A 19,187-nucleotide genomic window follows, 5' to 3' on the forward strand; every position below is an offset into this window, starting at 1 on the left:
TATATATATATAGATATATTATTATTATAATTATTATTATTCAGTATCACATTAGCAACTCATTATATTTTTTGATTTACTTTTTATTGTTCTATTCTAGTTATTGTCTTAGTAATTGAGCTGTTTAGGAACCCCTCCAGCGATGGATGTACAGTACAATGCCTGTCTGATAATTGCTCTCCTAAGCTTGCTACAAACTGCTGAGTCTATAGCTTATGATTCATTAAACAGCCATGCAGAGTATGGCAAAGGCCAGCACTGTCCTTCTTTCCTGGCATTCTTGTAGAAAATCCTTTTTCTATATCCTGGTACCGTCTAGTAATTTGGATCTTCCTTTAGTAAGGATGAAGTATAGGAACTAGGATGAGTGCAGTGAGAGGGCTCTTACTCCAGAAGTCTAGAAGTGACTTTGATATCGCTTTAATGTTTAATTTTATTTCATATAAATTGCTAGAGATCTTATTTTTCATCTTTACTTATCCCTGAAAAAAGAGTCTTTTGGAGACCACCCGAAACGTTTTGACACTTTTTTTCTTTGGAAATAACAGCAGACAAAAGGACAACCAGTTTGACATATTTTGACTTCTGAACTCTTGACTTTGGCGCTCCAACATTCCAACCTAGCATGATGTCACATGACCAAGCTCAAAAGTGACATGCTGTAACGAAAATACGTGTTCAGTATATACATGTAATACTAAAGCTGAGGCTCCTAGACCCGAATGGAATTCAGGATCCGAATTTCTGAATTGCATTCGGGAGCTCCTGAATAGGGATGAGCTTCGCGTTTGAGTCGAACCTATGTTCGACTCGAACATAGCATGTTCGAGCGTTCGCCGAACAACTGAATGCTATTAGGGTCTGAGAGGCATATACATATAATACTAAAGCTGAGGCTCCCACACCATTTGGGTCTAGGAGATTCAGCTTTAGTATTAATATCTGTATATGGTTTTCTGTGATGTTCACAACGAATATTCGTAAACGTATCCAAAACTAACGAAAACTTGGGTTTCATCCGAATCCGAAACCCGAACCGAATTGAATTTCGGATCCAAATCCCGAATTCTAAAATAACTAAATATCTGAACCAAACCGAATGTTTCCGCAGATTACATGTCTAGTGTGAAGGGCTGATATTTTAGCACATCTGTAAAATAAATAAATAAAAAAGAAACCCTGAATTAAAGAACAACTTCAGGAAAACGTTTTCTTAACCTTTGCAGTGGGGTTCAGTTCAAATTCATGAACAGTCTTTGTATTATTATCTGCCTTTCAAGACGTCCATATCTGTGTCGATGGTATCACTGCAGATAATGCCATGGATGGCTTGTATCTCACCTCAACGCGTTTCGCCCCAGGAGGAGGGACTCTTCAGGAGGACGTTCAAATTAGACAGAGATGGAAAAAACAATATCAGACACCCATACAAAGGAGAGGTGCAATGTTCCTATAGGAGTGCGGGACCACAGGAGGAGGCCATCACAGGGTAGACATGTGCACCGGCAAAAAAATGTGTTTTATTTCATTTCGTTTTGATTCGGATTTTGCGTTATTTCGTTTTTCGGGATTTGGGTCCGAAAGTCAATTCATTTCAGGATGCGGATTCGGACTAAATTCGTTAGCGGTGGTCTGTATGAGTTTTCGTGTTGTTTTCGTTTCGTTGCAACACAGTGTCATAAAAACATTTTATATATTTATTTTTTTTAATGTCACTTTGCTGCTACGAAAATTTGTACAGACTACCACTAACGAATTTCGAAATTCGGATTTGTTTTCATTCGTCATATCTGTTATTTGGACATTTGGATGCATCCGACTCTCCAAATAACGAAAATTCGCCCGAAAAACTAATTTTTCCGAAACAAAATGCACATGTCTATCACAGGGCATCTGCCGCAAGACAAAGCACACCAAGGCAGGTAAATATATATATATATCAATGGTGGTCCATACCTTATTTTTTATTTTCCTCTCCATTCTTCTCACAGCAGCCATTTTTACTAAGGGCAGAGGAATCCATCTCCCTTTACTTCCTGGAACTCTGTCACATGTGACTAGGACATGTGACCATGCACATCATCTCAAGGGAGGAAAATGTCTTTGCTTGAGATCTCGTTTGATTAAAGATGAGATTTGCCAGCACTGCTTTGCTAGTGTAACCTTCCCAGAATGCAACGCTTGGGCAAGATGACATAATTTGTGCCAAAGAGGACCAGGAAGTAGAAAAACTGTTATTGTAAGTAATAAATAAAGCAATGTTAGTTGAACTAATGGATGTAAGATGATTTCATATCAGCATGTGGAGCTGCATGCTGATGTGATTTTTAGTGAAAGGGGGTAAAGGTCCACTTACAATCCCTCCTTCTTTTGTGGTTCCTTTGTTCAAGGCAAGTACCAGCATTAGGCTTGGTATCAGCCTTTTGTAGTCCCTGTACAGCAGAGCTCAGAGTTTAAGAGGGAGAATCAGTGTCTGTCTTCTATACTATAGTGCTTATTTGATAAGAAGGAACATGGCGATGGGAGGGGAGAGCAGAGTGACAGAGAGATGAGCTCATCAGTCTGTTGCTTCTCTTTTCACTGCCCTCATAAAGATTGGGGGAGTAAAAAGACTTTTGAGTGTTAACAGAGAAAAATTGGTTCTCTTTTGCCAGACAGGGCTGTGCTATCTGGCAGAGCTGTGTAAATCTCAGCACAGGGCAGTGGCGTCACAAGGGGAGTGCGGCCCACACCCGGGTGCCACCATTGGAGGGACCAAAATGACTGACAGATGTCACCCCCTATGAAAAGTTGGGCACTCGGTCATGGACCGAGAGCCCGACAGTGTCAGGAGAGAGTAGGGGACCCGGCAGCATACCTCATCCCACCGGGTGAACATCCCCTCCTCTCTCTGCCGGTGTCCATCACTAAGATGGCCTCCGGCAGGCGTCAATAAGACGCCTGCACACGCGCGATGATGTTACGGCGGGGTGTCATATATATATATGCCAGAAATGCAAATATTTTGGCATATATTTAGCTGCTTGCCCGGTGTTCAGGTCTCCGTGCCGCAATTCAGTCCAACGTCAGCCGCGATTGATTTGACGCGTCTGCGCTCACAGCCCATCCATCTTATAATTTTTTATTCTTTGATACGCAGCAATAAGACGAAGGCAGCCTGTAATTCCCGCCTGCCTGAAACCTAAACACATTCTGTCAGCAATTTACTGAAATGCTTTGTTTGAACTTTACTTTTATGGAAAGTAAAACATTAACTTTTGACGAACGCCTTTGAAATGTCACGGCGTTCGGAGGGCCGCACGCTGAGACAAAGCGCGTCCTGGAGTTCGCTGGGTAAAAATATTGCAAAACAAATCTGTCGGGACAGTGAGGGCAGCGCAGGCAACGGCACCAATAATCTCAAAATAAAATGGACGCAGAATGATGTTTGTGGGGTGAGTAAATAAATAAACAAAATAAATAAAATAAAGGAAGACGTTCGATAGTTTCCCGAGTCGTAAGTGGATTTCTAGGGCAGTGATCAAACGCTTCAATCAAATATTGATGCTGTAATAACCGCACGCTTGAAAACAATGTGTTCCATTCCTCCTCCGCAATATTGAGGCTGCGACTGCTGATGTTATTGATTTTTATGTGAGTTATAGTGTTATTTTAGGGAAAACGATGATTAAAAATGCAACACTGTAATAAACTGTGACATAGTTCATTTAAGCTGCATTCAGACCATTTTCTGCACAGCCGTAGGGAGTTCGGCTGGAGGCTAAGTTGTCTCTTTAAGCAGGGACACGTTGCCCCATGACAATTTCTCTACATCCCTTTTTTTGTCCTGTTATCTGCCCCCTGAGGTAACAAGGTTTGTCAATTTTTATACACTATGAGCAGGGCCATCCCTAAAATAAGGTAAACCCGAGGCACTTGCCTCAGGCGGCATTTCATTGGGTCACATGTTACTTAACTGCAGCAGAGAAAAATCGGTTCTCTTAGCCCGACAGGGTTGTGCTATGCGGCACAGCTGTGTAAATCTCAGGACAGGGTGGCCAGAGCATCCCAGGATGCTAAGATCTCTTAGGAACCCGTGATGCTCTGGCTGCCGTCCTGTCCAGCTCCTGGTAACCAATGATGTCAATGAGCTGGACGGGACGCCGGGCAAAGGTACCACCAACGCCACTGAAACGTGCACCACCAGGCCCTCATCACCCCTTCTACCCCCTCCCCTGCATCAAGCAGGATAGAGTGTAGGGACTCCTGGCTTCGAGGATGACATATATCTTCCAGCCAGCATACTGTATAATGTTGTTTGCAAATCACTACCACCACTAGATGGAACCAAGCTGCATAGGAGGTAGCATTGTACAACTCACTTTTTCTGAGCCCAGGTCACCCTGGACACATTACGGCCTGTGACTGGACAGGTTAAGAAGAAGCAGCACAGTGATTAGCTTTCTCCTGCAATCAGCATGCTCCTCGTCATCAGATGAACTGATTGACCCCTTGTACAGCTTTTTCCTCTCACAGTGCAGGCTTCCATGGACCATAAGAGGCTGATTCTGGGTCAAATTCAGGCACGTGCACTGCTTTTCTTGTTTTTTTTCCTTTACATATGCTTAAACAGACTTCATTACGGGACCAAGACTCTTACAAGTGCAATTCATCTGGCGTGCAAGATTTTATTCAATTTATAGAAAGATTTCATCCTACTCTGCAACATATGAGTCATATATTGTCTTAGAACTCGGCATATATCGAGTGCTATCTGTACAGGAAGATTCTAGTTATCAGGTGAAGAATCACATAACAGCCTTGGTACTTGCACTTTTGCAGACATATCATACACAGGTCACTTTTTTTAAGGAATAGTAATAATTCTCATAAGTACAATGTGAACTTTCTCCTAACTAGAGGTCATGGATAGCTGCCAAGCGGAGGGAAAATAATAGCTGGTTAAAGTAGTAAAAGGTAACAGGAAATCAAAAGGAAGGGCAGCGTGAATAGAACAGCCAGCTAGTGTTTGAACTCTTCAATTAGTTTTCAATGATAAGTGGGTGATTGTAGCTACCGTATAGATCTGCAATTGGATGTATGAAGTCTGTTTGACACCAAAAGGTCATAAAAAAGGGACGCCATCCAAATCTGGAAAGGAAAAAAAAAATCTCTGCTTTGCTTGAAGCATGTTAAATAAAATCTGGGGCTGGATGCACGAATTGCCTTGCCTTTGAGATGCACCAAGACTGGGGCACGCATCAACTGCACTGAATGTCTTGCACACGCTGGATATCGGGGTGTCAATAACTGATACTACATTCTACATTTTTTAATAGGTTTAACAAATATGGGAAAGGGTGTCAGACATCTAGGCTCAGTGTAGTAAAGGTTAACGTGGATAATGTGGGACTTACTACTACAAGTTCTAGACCACCAGTAAGTCATGAGGCCCATCTGGTGCAATATGTCATGCTCTATGTGTTGCTGACACCGGTGTCTTCTGTGTAGAGCATAATTTTGGGGCTAATCTTAGGGGTTATATTTGGAGATAAAGAGGTAAAATGTAGTTGGGCTGTGGACATGCGAGTAATTATATAGTCTGAGCATGTGAGCTTTAAAACAAACCCTCACTCTCCTCTGTAACGGCATGTACTGTGGAGTGATTCAGCCTCCACGTTCACAGCTGTCGGTAATTGGATATGCAGAGCCCAATAGAAGGGGCACACACCTTGGGATAGCGTACTCAAGAGAAGAATCAGGCACAGATTCCAAATACGTGGTACTAAAAGGTAAGTCCAATAATCATAGTCAAACGAAGCATAAGGTCAGGGCAGGCAGCAAAGGATCAAACTCGATAAACGAAGCAAAGGTCAGGAAACGGAATCACACAGCTAGCAACTGGAACACACTGTGGATAGCTATGAAACAACAGACCAGTCTCTCTCTGGAACCTTGCAGCTTGATAGTGATCAAACAGGAAGTGATGTCAGGAGGTGTGGCAGAAGGGATGCAATTCCTGTCTATAACAGGAAGCACTCCAGTGCTGCCATTTTGAGGTAAAGATGCCATTAAACAAGTGCAAGAGGCCTCACTATTTTCACGCGTGGAAGTTATAGGACACAAGTCACTGACAAGAGTGCCAATTACCGACATGCTGCGAGTGCGAGGACCCCCTCAATTGATACAGGTAAGTTGACAATTATGACAACAGCAGAAGCACTCAAGTCTTTCAATTAATTATGTCACAGCAATGCAGCTCACCCTACTCCTCCCTACCAAGACTGAGCAGCTTGGCTTCTCCTGTTCCTCCCTACCAGCCCTGACATAGCAGCTGAGCTTCCCCTGCTACCTCCATACCAGCAGTGATTTTGCAGCTCAGCATCCATCTGCTCAACCTCCTAACAGTGATACAACAGCTTCTCCTGCTGCCCCCTTACATCAGTGGCCAAGCAGTTCAGCTCCCAAGTCCCAACAGTGACTCGGCAGTTCAGTTTGTTCTGCTCACCCCACTCCCAATAAGTAATAAAGTACTTCAATACTTGTGCAGTAACTTTGAGAATGAATTGCTCCACAGTGCATATAACTACAGAAGTAAATGCATACACAATTCAATCAGAATAACCATTAGAATTCATGTATTCAATCTGGGGTATCTGTACACTACGCTATTCACCATCTGAGGTGGCAGAGAGTGCTGGCATTTGATGCTTTTTACCAGGGGTGGGGGTGGGGGGGAGTGTTCTGGCATTTGATGATTGTCCCATAGAGGGGTTGGGGGTGCTAGGAGTGAATGCTCACTACTGGGGCCATTATTTTTAGAAAAAGATGACTATTGCAAACTCCAATCATGAGCATACAGCGGGTTTTGTTGGAATTCTGCAGACATTTGTCAGGGGACTTGTTATACGGCCATGTTAAAATGTAGAATCACCCCCTGGAGTTCTTCCTTATTGATACTGTAATGATTTTAAAATGTGAAATTCATTAATTCGTAACTCCTTTTCCTGCTGTGTTATATTGGTTTTGCAATTTTGCGGCATTCATTCCGGGGAATTTTAGAAGAGAGCGCAGCTTCTTTAGGCGATCCATTTTCCCAGCTTTGTGAGGGTTCTACAGGACAGATAAATCCGTGACCTTAAATGATACCTACTTAGTCATTCTGCTGTTTTATCTACCTATTACTTTTGCTCTTATTCTCACTTCCTCTGTGCTTCAGCAGTTTTTATATGGGTCACCCTTAACCACGCAACGGAGAAGGTATCAATAAAAGGCTGAATCAGAATTTAATATGTAATAACGAGTGTTGTAATTAATGTATGATCTTTGGGATCTCATCTTTGCTGCGTGCAAGTGCTCTGGAATTACTTTCATTAATATGAACCAGTGCATCATAAATGTCCATTTTCCTGTCATCAAAGAGGAGCACTAGTCAAAAAAGTTAAACATGCAGCAGGCAGGTTTTTTAGCTATGGCCTCAATTAAACAAAAACTTTTATTTTCCTGGGTAGAGAGTTCCTGGGTCCATGTACTATATGGCTATTTCAGGTTTAAGAGTTTTTAATATTCTCTCTCCAGAGAATTTAACTCCAACAAGATAAAAATAAATGCATGAACTAGATTAAAATTACGAAGCCAGCTTTTGCTGCAATTATCAGGTTCACTCCAGAAATCCCCCATGCAGTACCTTTCTTTGCCACTAGATGTCCTCGGCCTGATAAGCAGCATCATTTAACCCTCTGAGCCCCATTGGTCATGAACCAGCCCCAATTGAAGATAAATTAATCACCAGCACACACAAGAGAAGAGCTTCTTTCTCTCTTGCTTTTAATTAACCGTCACATCATGTCTCAGAAACAATGTTGCAGGGTCATGCAGGGCCCCTTCATCAGGCTGACACAGTGACAATACTCCGCCATCTGTGATATCACTTCACGCACCACTATCTTCTGAAGTAGACATGTGCATTCGGATTCGGACGAACCTACAAATCGATGAAAAGCAGTTGATTTGGCGGTTTGTCCGAATCCGAAATAACTAATTTAAGATATGCCCAAATATACTAATTTACTAAACGATATTCGGGCATAAATACATTTGTTTCCAGAACATGTGTTCTACGCATGCCCACCACCATCTTGGAGGCAGAGCGTATGACGTCACATGGTGGTGACATCACACGCTATACGAGCGATGACCAAGTCGGCCACCGGCGCGCCGCCATTTTGGAGTAGATCTTGGTATACAGCAAGATGGCGGCACTCAAACATACGGCCGCCGCCATCTTGGTGTATACAAAAATCTACTCCAAAATGGCGGCGCGCTTACACAGAACGCACCGGCGGACGATATGGCCACCGCTCTTTCTGCGGTCTCAGTGTGCGGTTTTGGATTCGGAGGCTTGTTGCCCCCAAAACAACATAAAAATGTGTTTCCTTTGACGAAATGAATGAAAATGTTTTCCGTTTTCATTTGTTTCATCTGGAAACAAATTTTTTTGTTGTGCACATGTCTTTTCTTAAGGTCGCAAGGCTGTATGGGGTGCAGGTGATCCATGGCACCAATGGACCAGCCCTAGACTGCTACCTAGGGTGATCTGTATGAAAATGCAGCCTGCCTAGGACCGCAGTGTCATGAGGCAGCGTAAAGCCGGTTGCCCAGCCAAGTAGGAAGCCGGGCGGCGGGTTTTGACCGGGAAGCCGGGTCCACGATACCTCGGGATGCCGGTATCGGTACTCAGTAGAGTACCAATAAAGAAATATCGGTACTTGTACTCCATACTGCAAAACCAGTATTGGTGTATCCCTAGTAACCTATGTATGGAAAACAGAAAGGCTTTATTTTAAATTGTCAAGTTGACGAGGGAGAAACCAGGGAAGGCAAAATATGAGCAGATTAAACTTCAGCTTTAGGGCTCCAAAAGTTTGTATTTTGTAATATTTTTAGTTAGCCGCTAAAAGGCATCACTTTGACAACACTTATTTTTACCATCACTACCTATGTAGAAAAGTTAGAGCCTCTGTCAGCTTTCTATGGCTTTCGGCTCCCTTGCTCTCCCAGAGACACCCAGGGCATTGCTGGAAGATGAACTTTCTGTATGCCCCTCTGAAGTTCCTATTAATGACACTCCTTTGGAGAATTCACAGGGGCTGCTGACACCGCCGGTGACACCAGCCTTGTCCTCTTCACAGAAGGCAGTTTTGCCGCTGAGGGCTTTTCATCATTGGAACATGAAGGAGTGACCCTTGGCAGAGGAGACTTGCCCTTTATTTGTAATGAGATGCTCAGAGGCAGAATCACAAGTACACTGATTAATAGCACAGAGAAGACAGGTAGGTCAAGTATGTTTAAAAGCAGACTTACAGCCTAATTATAATTTTCCTGCATGGTTAAAAAAGGAGTCTGTCTTTCCTGAGACATTAACACAGGTAAGTCGTGGATCATAGCTACATTTCTGCATTAAAGGTAACAGACCTGCTGCTGCCAATTACAATTCCAGCCTCAAGGGAGATCTTTATATCAAATCATATAGAGATCCATTTGGTCATAGTATCTTTTGAGTCCAAATCCTTTTCCCATTCTATAGCCTGATGAAGGGGGAGTGTTATTGCCCCAAAGTGTGTTGGCTGCTTTATTTGAAACTCTATTGCCTCTTGTCCAAGAAATATGCCTGCAGGACCTCGGTGCCCAGTGAATGTTCCTGTCCGTAGAGAAGAACTCTGGGCAATTTTTTAATTAACCCTTGCAGTGGGGCTACCCCTGCACTGCAAGGGTTAACTGCTCCTTTTCCCTTTTATGTTGAAAAGTTTTGATAACTTTAATTTCCGTTAATATTCCTTTACTTTTCTCCTTTTCCCTCCCTTTAGGATAGAAAAGGAGAGGAGAGGAAACAGAATAGATAGGAAAGGGGAGGATAGAAAAGGGGAGGAGAGGAGAAGGAGCAGAAAGAATAAAAAGGTGGGAGAATAGAAAGGGGGAGGGGAGGAGAAGATGTGGAAAGGATAGAAAAGGGGAGGAGAGGAGAAGAAATAAAAAGGATAGGAAAGGGAAGGATAGAAAAGGGTGAAGAGAGGAGAAGATGTGGAAAGGATAGAAAAGGGGAGGAGAGGAGAACAAATAAAAAGGATAGGCAAGGGAAGGATAGAAATGAGGAGGAGAGAAGAAATGGAAAGGATAGGAAAGGGAAGGGTAGAAAAAGGGGAGCAGAGGAGAAGAAACAGAAAAGATAGAAAAGGGGAGGATAGAAAAGGGAGGAGAGAAGAAGGAGTGGAAAGGATAGGAAAGGGGAGGATAGAAAAGGAGTGGAGAGGGGAAGGAGGGAAAAGAACAGGAAAGGGGGGATAGAAAAGGGGAGGAGAGGAGAAGTGGAAAGGACAGGAAAGAGGAGGATAGAAAAAGGGAGGAGAAGAGAAGAAATAAAAAAAGAAAGGAGGAAGAAATAAAAATGGAAAGTAATATTAAACTGAAATGAAAGTTTTCATAACTTTAGAAAATAAAAGATCATGAAACACCATCCAGTTTTTGTTTTTTTTCCTCAGGAACAGAACTACAGTATCTCTATTAGTTTTTTTCATGCTGTCGTAACTTCTCAATCATGCACAGAAACACCTTCAAGTGTAAATGTAAGCAGAAATAGCTCATCAATATGCAAATAATAAATTGTGTTAGATCAGGCGGCCTAGAGCTTGATATATATCAACAGCATGCTGTGACTGCACTCAGCCGAAATGTCAAATCCAAAATCAAAGACACAGGCTTTAGATCTGACCCAAATTAACAATTTCCCGGGATGAAAGTGTTTACAGAACAAATATAGTAACACACATGGGTCTATAATGACTTTTGTGTTTCGTGCGTTCACCCAGGGCTTCCCTGCTGTGCAGCCATGTTGGAGGCGTTAAGTGACATTTGAATACATGAAATGGAAAGTTGATGTGGCTTTGGTCTGGTATTTTATAGATGTCAACAGATTAATGTTCAAAATGAGAAATTCTGCTGTATGTTATTTATTGAGCAATTATTATCGCAGTGGGTCATGTTCCAAAACAAGAAAGCAAAATTAACATAAATAACAATACAGATAAAGTAAAAATCCGGATCACTAATATAGTTTCTGGTACTACTTTCAACTGGACTTGTTCTGTAATGTTAAAGGCTTTTGGCAGCTTATCCAAGCCACTTTTCCAGTTCCATTGAGTGTCAGGAGCATACACTGGCATTTATATCCACTATATCCAACTCAGTCACATGATCCAGTCACCATGGAATGTGTCAAAGCAGATGCTGATTGTCTAAGAACAGGATATTGGGTGTGCTAAAAAAAAATATGTGGGTGACATATACGGCTGTTTAACATCTTGACCCCATTGATTTGATGTCAACTCACACCTTAATTCATAAGAATCAAAATATTAACACATGTCACAGACTTCACGACGCTAAGGGATTGAGTAATGCATAAGAGCAAAGTGTTTCTATAAAGTTTTACACCTCTCATCCTCTTATTCGACAATTAGATTAACTGGCTAGTGGTTCACGTGTACTGCTTCGGTCCGGGAGGTGGCAAAGTAATCCTAAAGGATCACTTCACTTTCTTAAGCAGAATACAGAGCGAGCCCCAACCCAGAGAAAAAGTGAAGGCTCCTTAGCCCCTTATAGACATTCAAACATCCAGTGAAATTCAACAGACATCCTGCTTTTACCCCTTAGCAGGATGTGGGACAAGAACACACTACCTCATGTGACATCACTGATCTACTGTAATATCATTCAAAGGCATCTACAAGGAACATTGTTATTACTTTAATATTTCTCATACAGTGATCCTGAGGTCAGGCTTTGGACAGTAAATACATTTGAAAGCCCTCACTGACCTGTAGCTACACCCACTGTGGAACAATTCACCCTCAAAGTTCATACCAAAGGCATTCTGGTATGCATTCTCTGTTGCAATATTTAAGTATGTTCTCTTTTTTTTTTTGTCACTTTGAAATCTTTCAGCCTTCTAATGTTAACAATAAAAGAGGTGCATTGTGTTTAGCTGCAAATTGACTACTGGGAAAGTGAACAAAATGTAAAAAAAGCTGCTACAAATCTGCCCACAACTTGACCTGAGTGCCTTTGTTATGAAATTTGAGGATGAATTGCTGCACAGTGCATGCAGGGAGGGCTTGTTTTAAAACTCAACTGAGCTTTTAGTCCGAATAAGTTAAATGTACTTCAATTGCATTAAAACTAAGTCTTACAGTTTATTTTCTTTAGACAGCAGCCACAGCATGAGTAGACAGGTCTAACACGCCCCCTACTGAGTCAGACTCATAGCTCTCCAGTCACAGAGCTCATGTTCCTTGCTGTTTGCAGAATTGTATTCACTGCATTCAGTGCCGGAAAGAGAAAGAGAGAGAACAAGAGGAAGAAGTCCTCAATATACTATTTTTAATGCAGCAGTGCTGGGGGGCACTGGAGTAACAGAACAACCTGGTGAAAATGTTTATTAACCCTTGCAATGGGGCTACCCTTGCAATGCAAGAGTTAAAGGAGAACTATGGGGTAAGTGTTTTTCCCCATAGTTCTCCTAAGGGTCACGGGAGGACACAAACTAGCGTCCTCCCGTGACCCAAAGCTCAGTATACCACGAGTTACAGCTCGCGGTATACTGAGACCGCCGCAGCCGGGACGGATCCCGATATTACTGTTGAGATCCACCCAGGTGCGTGATGGACAGCTGGCTCTGCCTATCTAGGGGTAGAGCCAGCTGTACCCGCCCTCTCCCCCGTCTGTTCTGCCAGTCAGCGCTGGAGGATCGGAGCGGGGAGAGGGGGAATCCCTGCAGGCTCTCTGCAGGGACAGGATTGAGAAGTGAGCGAGCGACGGTATGTGTTCGCTCACTTCCCGATCTATTGAGCCGACGTGTGACAGTTTCATGTGAAAATCACTCACCTAATAGTTCTCCTTTAAGTGCTTGTTTTTGCCTAGGGTAAAAAAATAACAAAATTATACTCACCCAATCCTCTGAGCTGATTGGCTGTGACAGCGCTCCCTCCTGCCTGCATCCTTCTCCTCTGCAGCGATGGTATGTCCCTTGGTGTCCTCACGTCCTATACACTACATATAGAATGTGACCTTTGTCTGCGGCAGCATGGGCTGGAGAGGCTCCAAGGACCATTCTAAGTTCAAGTCGGCTCGGGTGAGTATACCTTTTTTTATTATTTATTATTTTTGACTACAGGCAAAAACAAGCACTTAACCCTTTGCAGTGCGTGGCTACCTCCACACTGCAAGGGTTCAAAAAATTTCTACCCAGAGTTCTGCTTTAACCAGTTGACATCCGCGGTGTTAAACCCCCTTCCCATCCAGGCCATTTTTCAGTATTCAGCGCTGCGGTACTTTGACTGACATTTATTCCGTCATGCAGCGCTGTACTGAAATGAATTTTATACCCTTTTTTGGGGACAGATAGAGCTTTCTTTTGGTGGTATTTATTCACCACTGGGGGTTTTATTTTTTTACTATATTAAGGAAAAATTACCGAAATTTAAAAAAAAAAACAGTTTCCCCTATATTAAATGATAAAACATTTATTATTACCCAATTTTTTGGTAAAATATAAAAGATGGGGTCACGTCGGGTAAAAAGACACTAAACATGTCAAGCCTTAAAATTGCGTGCGCGCGCGAAACCTCAAAAAACGATAATACCCAAAATTGGCCCTAGGCGACGCTTTAAAAGCTGTTACCGCTCATCAGTTTAGTGTTATCAGTGATTGATGGCCCTAAAATGATTGCTCTCACTGCGACGTTCGCGGCGATATGTAACATGTGTAGCGCAATTGTAATTTTTGCGCGCTGGGGCACCGGACGCGTATTTACGTTTATAGGCGCGTAAACGTGGGGGTGGGGGAGTTAAACATTTTGGGGGGGTTTTTTCCCCTTTTTTTATATGTGACTTTTATTTTATTTTACTTTTTTATGTGTTACTTTTATTTTTTTTTATTTATATTTATTTTTTTTGCACTTATTGGTATTGCTATTATATAGGGGGATAACAACCCTGGGGGGGGGGGTGCCGCGAACGAGCACATATAGGCGATCGGCGGGCTATGGACCCGCCGATCGCCTATATGTGAAACACCCGGTAACGGGTGTGTGCATTTAGCGGGTCTTTTCTGCCCGTGCGTGCCCGCTAGGGGGCGCGCGCGAGCAGAAAAAAATTGCCGTCTGGAGACGGCAACCCGCAGATGCTGCAGTGCCGTCCGTCCGTTCAAAAAATTTCTACCCAGAGTACTGCGTTAAGCTTTAGCAGCCAGTGCATCCTGGCATAGCTAAATTCTAGTATAAGGGCTGAGATTTCACAAAGCCCTCATTTTTCCATCAAAGAATAAAAAGCTGAGGTTCTGCTGTGGGAAAGTGGTAATAATTTAACTCCTTGCCCGGAGAACTTCTTTAATACTTAAGCATCCTTCCAGATATGTATTGGCTTAAACAACCAACACAAATTGCTACAACATCACAGCTGTTTGCTGCGGCCATCAATGAGGAGGGAATTATTTTGGCAACTGAAGCAGCAGAAAAATGATCTGTGCATCAGTCTTCCTTCGCATCCCAGCCTTGCATAAGTAGCTTGCTCCATTTTTACAGCCTGGCCATCCACTGCCGTTGTATATAATGCATGATGCTTCTCAGAGCACACACTGCCAAATCAGCACATTGGGGATACTTGGCTTGCATAAAAGAAAAACAAAAAGAGGACTTCTTTGGTTGAAAAATTCCTCAAGGTGATATTAAACTGTTTCCTCATGGGCAGACTGCCACTTCTTAAAATATCCCTTCAGGAACAATGTAATCCACCTCTGCTGCCACTGTAAGGTCCTTGAGCAGCTGTTGCTAATGCTAACTTGGTGTCGGCTTTTCATTCCGGTTGCCATGTTGCCACGGGGATGAACCATCTGATCTCTATGAATGTGCCCTTGCAACTTGTGAGAGCCAAACTTCTCTCTGTATTTTCATCATTTTCAGTTGTTCGCTAGCAAAACATGAAAATAGGCTGATTGGGTGCATTATTGCATTCTACACGCATCTCTCTTTGTTGGTACACTATTATACAAATTATTATATCAAATTTAAAGGATCAGTCCATCGAAAAGTTATAATGTGTCTATCTAGTCCTACAATTTATACAGCCCTGTCAAATAGCACAGCCAGGCTGATGATCTCGAATTTCGGACGGTTTTTAATGTACCGGACGAAATTCGTACAGTGTGTGGGGTTGTTAGCTCCCTTTCAGCCAGCATTCCTCGATCAGCTGATAGAAGGAACCAGCCGGAAAATATTCGATCGATCAGAGCCGGCAACCAATGAGCTGCCTCAAGCCGAGCACAGGGAGCCCTTTTCATCTGAGGCTTCTTAAACAACTGATTTGAACCTAAAACTTTAACAGTTTCCATTTTAACTACACATTTAAGATGTAGATGCTAGTTGCCCTGCTGTCCCTAGCTCCAAAATTTTCAGAGTCACTAAATGAAACAAGTATACATATCAGGATAATGACGAGTCCTGATCCGCATACCTGTTCCATTCCGAGTGGTCAAGTGAAACATTTGAAGGGTCAACATGACAAACAGGCAGCTGGAATTTTCAGAAGGGGAGGTCAACTGCGATAGACCTTTGTTAGGCTTTCTTTAAGCATTGTGTGTGTTCGAGGGGGTTAAGTGTCAAGTGCTCATTAGCAGGGGTAGCCTTACTCCGGCCCTCCAGCTGTGGTGAAACTACAAATCCCATGAAGCATTGCAAGATTCTCACAGCCACAGACATGACTCCCGGAGAGAGATGCATCATGGGATTTGTAGTTTCACCACAGCTGGAGGGCCGGAGTTTGGCTACCCCTGGCTTAAAGTGACACTAAACTCAGCAGTTAAACCTTAAAAATGCATTAAATTACCTTAACTATTAGCAATATTGTACCTTATATGTGTATCACTCGGCTGTAGATCCTCAAATCATCTCTGAGTTGGTGCTGACACTGTCTTTCCTTCTGGAGGGGGGCTACTTTTGTTTCCCATGGTCCCTGTGTGTGTTGTAAAGTAGTTACCGCTCCAACTTTGCTCCAGTGATAGAATACAATCCCAACACAAATTAGTAAACTAAACGTGATATTGTAGTCCAATATTAATAATGAAATGTAAAAATGAACCGTATGATTTTCTTGAAGCTAAAAATTGGTCCAGGGAATTGTTTCAATAGCCCAGGATCAGAGAGGCATTATTTCGCTTTTTCCTGTGTGGAAAATTTGACGACGCTTTTTTCAGCAGATTTTGCTTTGCCCTTCTTTTGACCAAAGCATCAAGAGTCGTGAGAAGCTGAATGTGATGGATGTCCATCTTTTTCATTTGTTTCCCTATGTGTAAGGTTAGGGTTAAGTATTACACTGTTTCTGATTTTTTTTAAATAAGATAATATTTAAAGAGGATCTGAACTGTGGCAACTGTACCTAGAAAAAGCAAGAAGAGGGTCAAGCACTTGCCCCCATTAGAGGCTCACCGGGCCTTATTCTGTACTTTGTCTCACTGTAGAGGCAGCCATCTTGATAGAGGAGCAGGGCTTTGCTCATGTCAGAGTCCCCCTAATGACTTGAGATCTGATGTCTAGTGTGTAGCAGGAAAGGTGTAGATAGTCCAGACCCATAAGATGGATGAAGCATAAACCACAGAAACCAATAGTGTGCGGGTCGTCAGATAGAGTTTTCTCTCCAGCAAAGAGAACAAAAGGCAGCACAGTGGTAACATCACCAAATTTCACTCAAAATATCATGAGAGCCACAAGCAGCAGGGCCTTAGATTGGTCAACTTTCAATCTAAAAGTCTGCTTGGGCTTGGAGCAGCCAGTGTTCTGAGGAAGGGGGCATGCCCCATAAATGCATTAACCCGGTCTATTCGCTGCCTGGAAGACGGCTTCCCTGAGAGCCGAGTGAGCAGCGCTGTGGTTTTTGATGGACTGTTAAGCCTCCTTAAGAATGAAACATTGGATATGCTTGGCTTTTTACGTTGCTTGTAAGTACATTACTTTTATTTAGCCACTTTAATAAACGATTCTTCACATCGAGCGGGCTCTCTTTGATTTTTCTTCCCTTAGATTATATTGCACTGCAGATATATGGGTAGGAGCTCAAAGTACAGGAGTGCCTAGGCAGAGAAAGTGCACTTGTATTATTTAGAAGGAATCTGAGACAAAAGGCCATTTTTTCAGTGTGCTGCTTAGGAACAATTTACATAGTTACATAGTATTTGAGGTTGAATAAAGACATAAGTCCAACCCAAGTCCAACCTATTGTGTGTGTATGTGTGTGTGTGTGTATAGGTCCCTGAGTCATCTCATTCTTAAGAGCACCTGTACCCCTGTACATTATGGTCTCTCAGGAAATCGTCCAAAAGCTTCTTGAATGATTCCACACTATTTGCTGAAATCACTGCTTGTGGCAGCGACTTCCAGACCCTAACCGCGCAAACTGAGAAGAACCCCCTGCACCCCTTGTGTTCGAATTTTTTTTCTACCAGTTTTAGGTGGTGGCCTCTAGTCTGTGTTACAGAATTAATCTTAAAGAGTTTGTTGCTAATGTTGCTATGATTATAGAACATCTTGTACATGAAAATCATGTCCCCCCTTAATCTCCTTACTTCCAGCGTGAACATATTTAGATTTAGTAGCATTGTCTCATAGTTATGGTCCTCCATCCCCTTGATGAGTTTGGTTGCCCTCCGCTGGACTCTCTCCAGCTCAAGGACATCCTTTCTGTGCACCGGTGCCCAAAACTGCACCGCATACTCCAGGTGAGGCCGAACCAGTGATGTGTAAAGTGGCAAAATTATAGTCCTGTCCCTGCAAAACATTCCCTTCTTGATGCAGGACAGGATTCTACTAGCTTTGCTTACAGCAACCTGGCACTGTAATCTATTATTCAGTTTATGGTCTACAATTACCCCCAAATCTTTCTCCATTTCCGACTTCCCTAAGGGCATACCCATGATTGTATAACCCATTTGCTTATTTTTAATCCCAAAGTGCATAACTTTGCATTTATCGACATTAAACCTCATCATCCACATAGTTGCCCACTCCCCTATTTTATCCAGGTCCTCCTGCAATGTTACACTATCTTGGTTTGTTTCTATAACCCTCCCAATTTTGGTATCGTCAGCAAACACTGAGATATCGCTGTTTACTCCGTCCCCAATGTCTTTAATAAACAGGTTTAAAAGCATGGGGCCCAGCACAGAACACTGAGGCACACCACTAATGACACCAGCCCAGTCTGAAAGGGCGCCATTTATTGATACTCTCTGTACCCGTTCCCTTAGCCAGTTCTCTATCCATGTACACACCCTTCCATCAATGCCCATAGCTCTCCGCTTGTATAGTAAGCGTTTGTGTGGTACCGTATCAAAAGCCTTTGAGAAATCCAGATATACCACATCCACAGACCTCCCTCCATCCGGATCTCTACTTACCCCCTCGTAAAAAGTCAGTAGGTTAGTCTGACAGGAACGGTCTTTCCTAAACCCATGCTGATTGTCATTAACTATACCATTATCCTGAACAAATTCTACCAAGTAGTCCTTAATCATTCCCTCTACCAGTTTACAAACTACCGATGTAAGATTAACTGGTCTGTAATTCCCAGGTTGGCATCTTGCCCCCTTTTTAAATGTTGGATCTACCGTAGCCCTCCGCCAGTGACTCGGAACTCTACCAGTCATTAGAGAGTCTTTAAAAATGAGGAATAATGGTCTAGTTATAACCTCGCTTAGTTCCTTATGTATCTTGGGGTGCAGGTTATCTGGTCCCAACGCTTAATTTGCATTAAGTAGATTAAGTCTTTGTTGTATCCCGGGTTCCGTCAACCACTTTGCTATATTTTGTGATGAACTCTGTGTTTTATCATGGGCGTCAAACCCGTTTCCCTCCTGAGTGTATACTTAGGAGAAAAAAGTGTTCTGCACTTCGGCCCTCTCCTTGTCATTTGTGACTAACTTCCCGCTTTCGTCCTTTATTGGGCCTATCTGCTCCTTTCTCCCCCTTTACTGAAAAAAAATTGGGTTGTTTTTTTTACTATCTGTGGCAATATGCTTTTCGCACTCTATTTTAGCTGCCCGTATTACTAGTTTGCATCTTTTATTACATTCTTTGTAGTTATGGAAAGCCAATGCCGTCGCCTCT

Source organism: Nanorana parkeri, unplaced genomic scaffold, assembly GCF_000935625.1.
Source record: "Nanorana parkeri isolate BGI_ZX_2015 unplaced genomic scaffold, ASM93562v1 scaffold721, whole genome shotgun sequence".
Taxonomy (NCBI): domain Eukaryota; kingdom Metazoa; phylum Chordata; class Amphibia; order Anura; family Dicroglossidae; genus Nanorana; species Nanorana parkeri.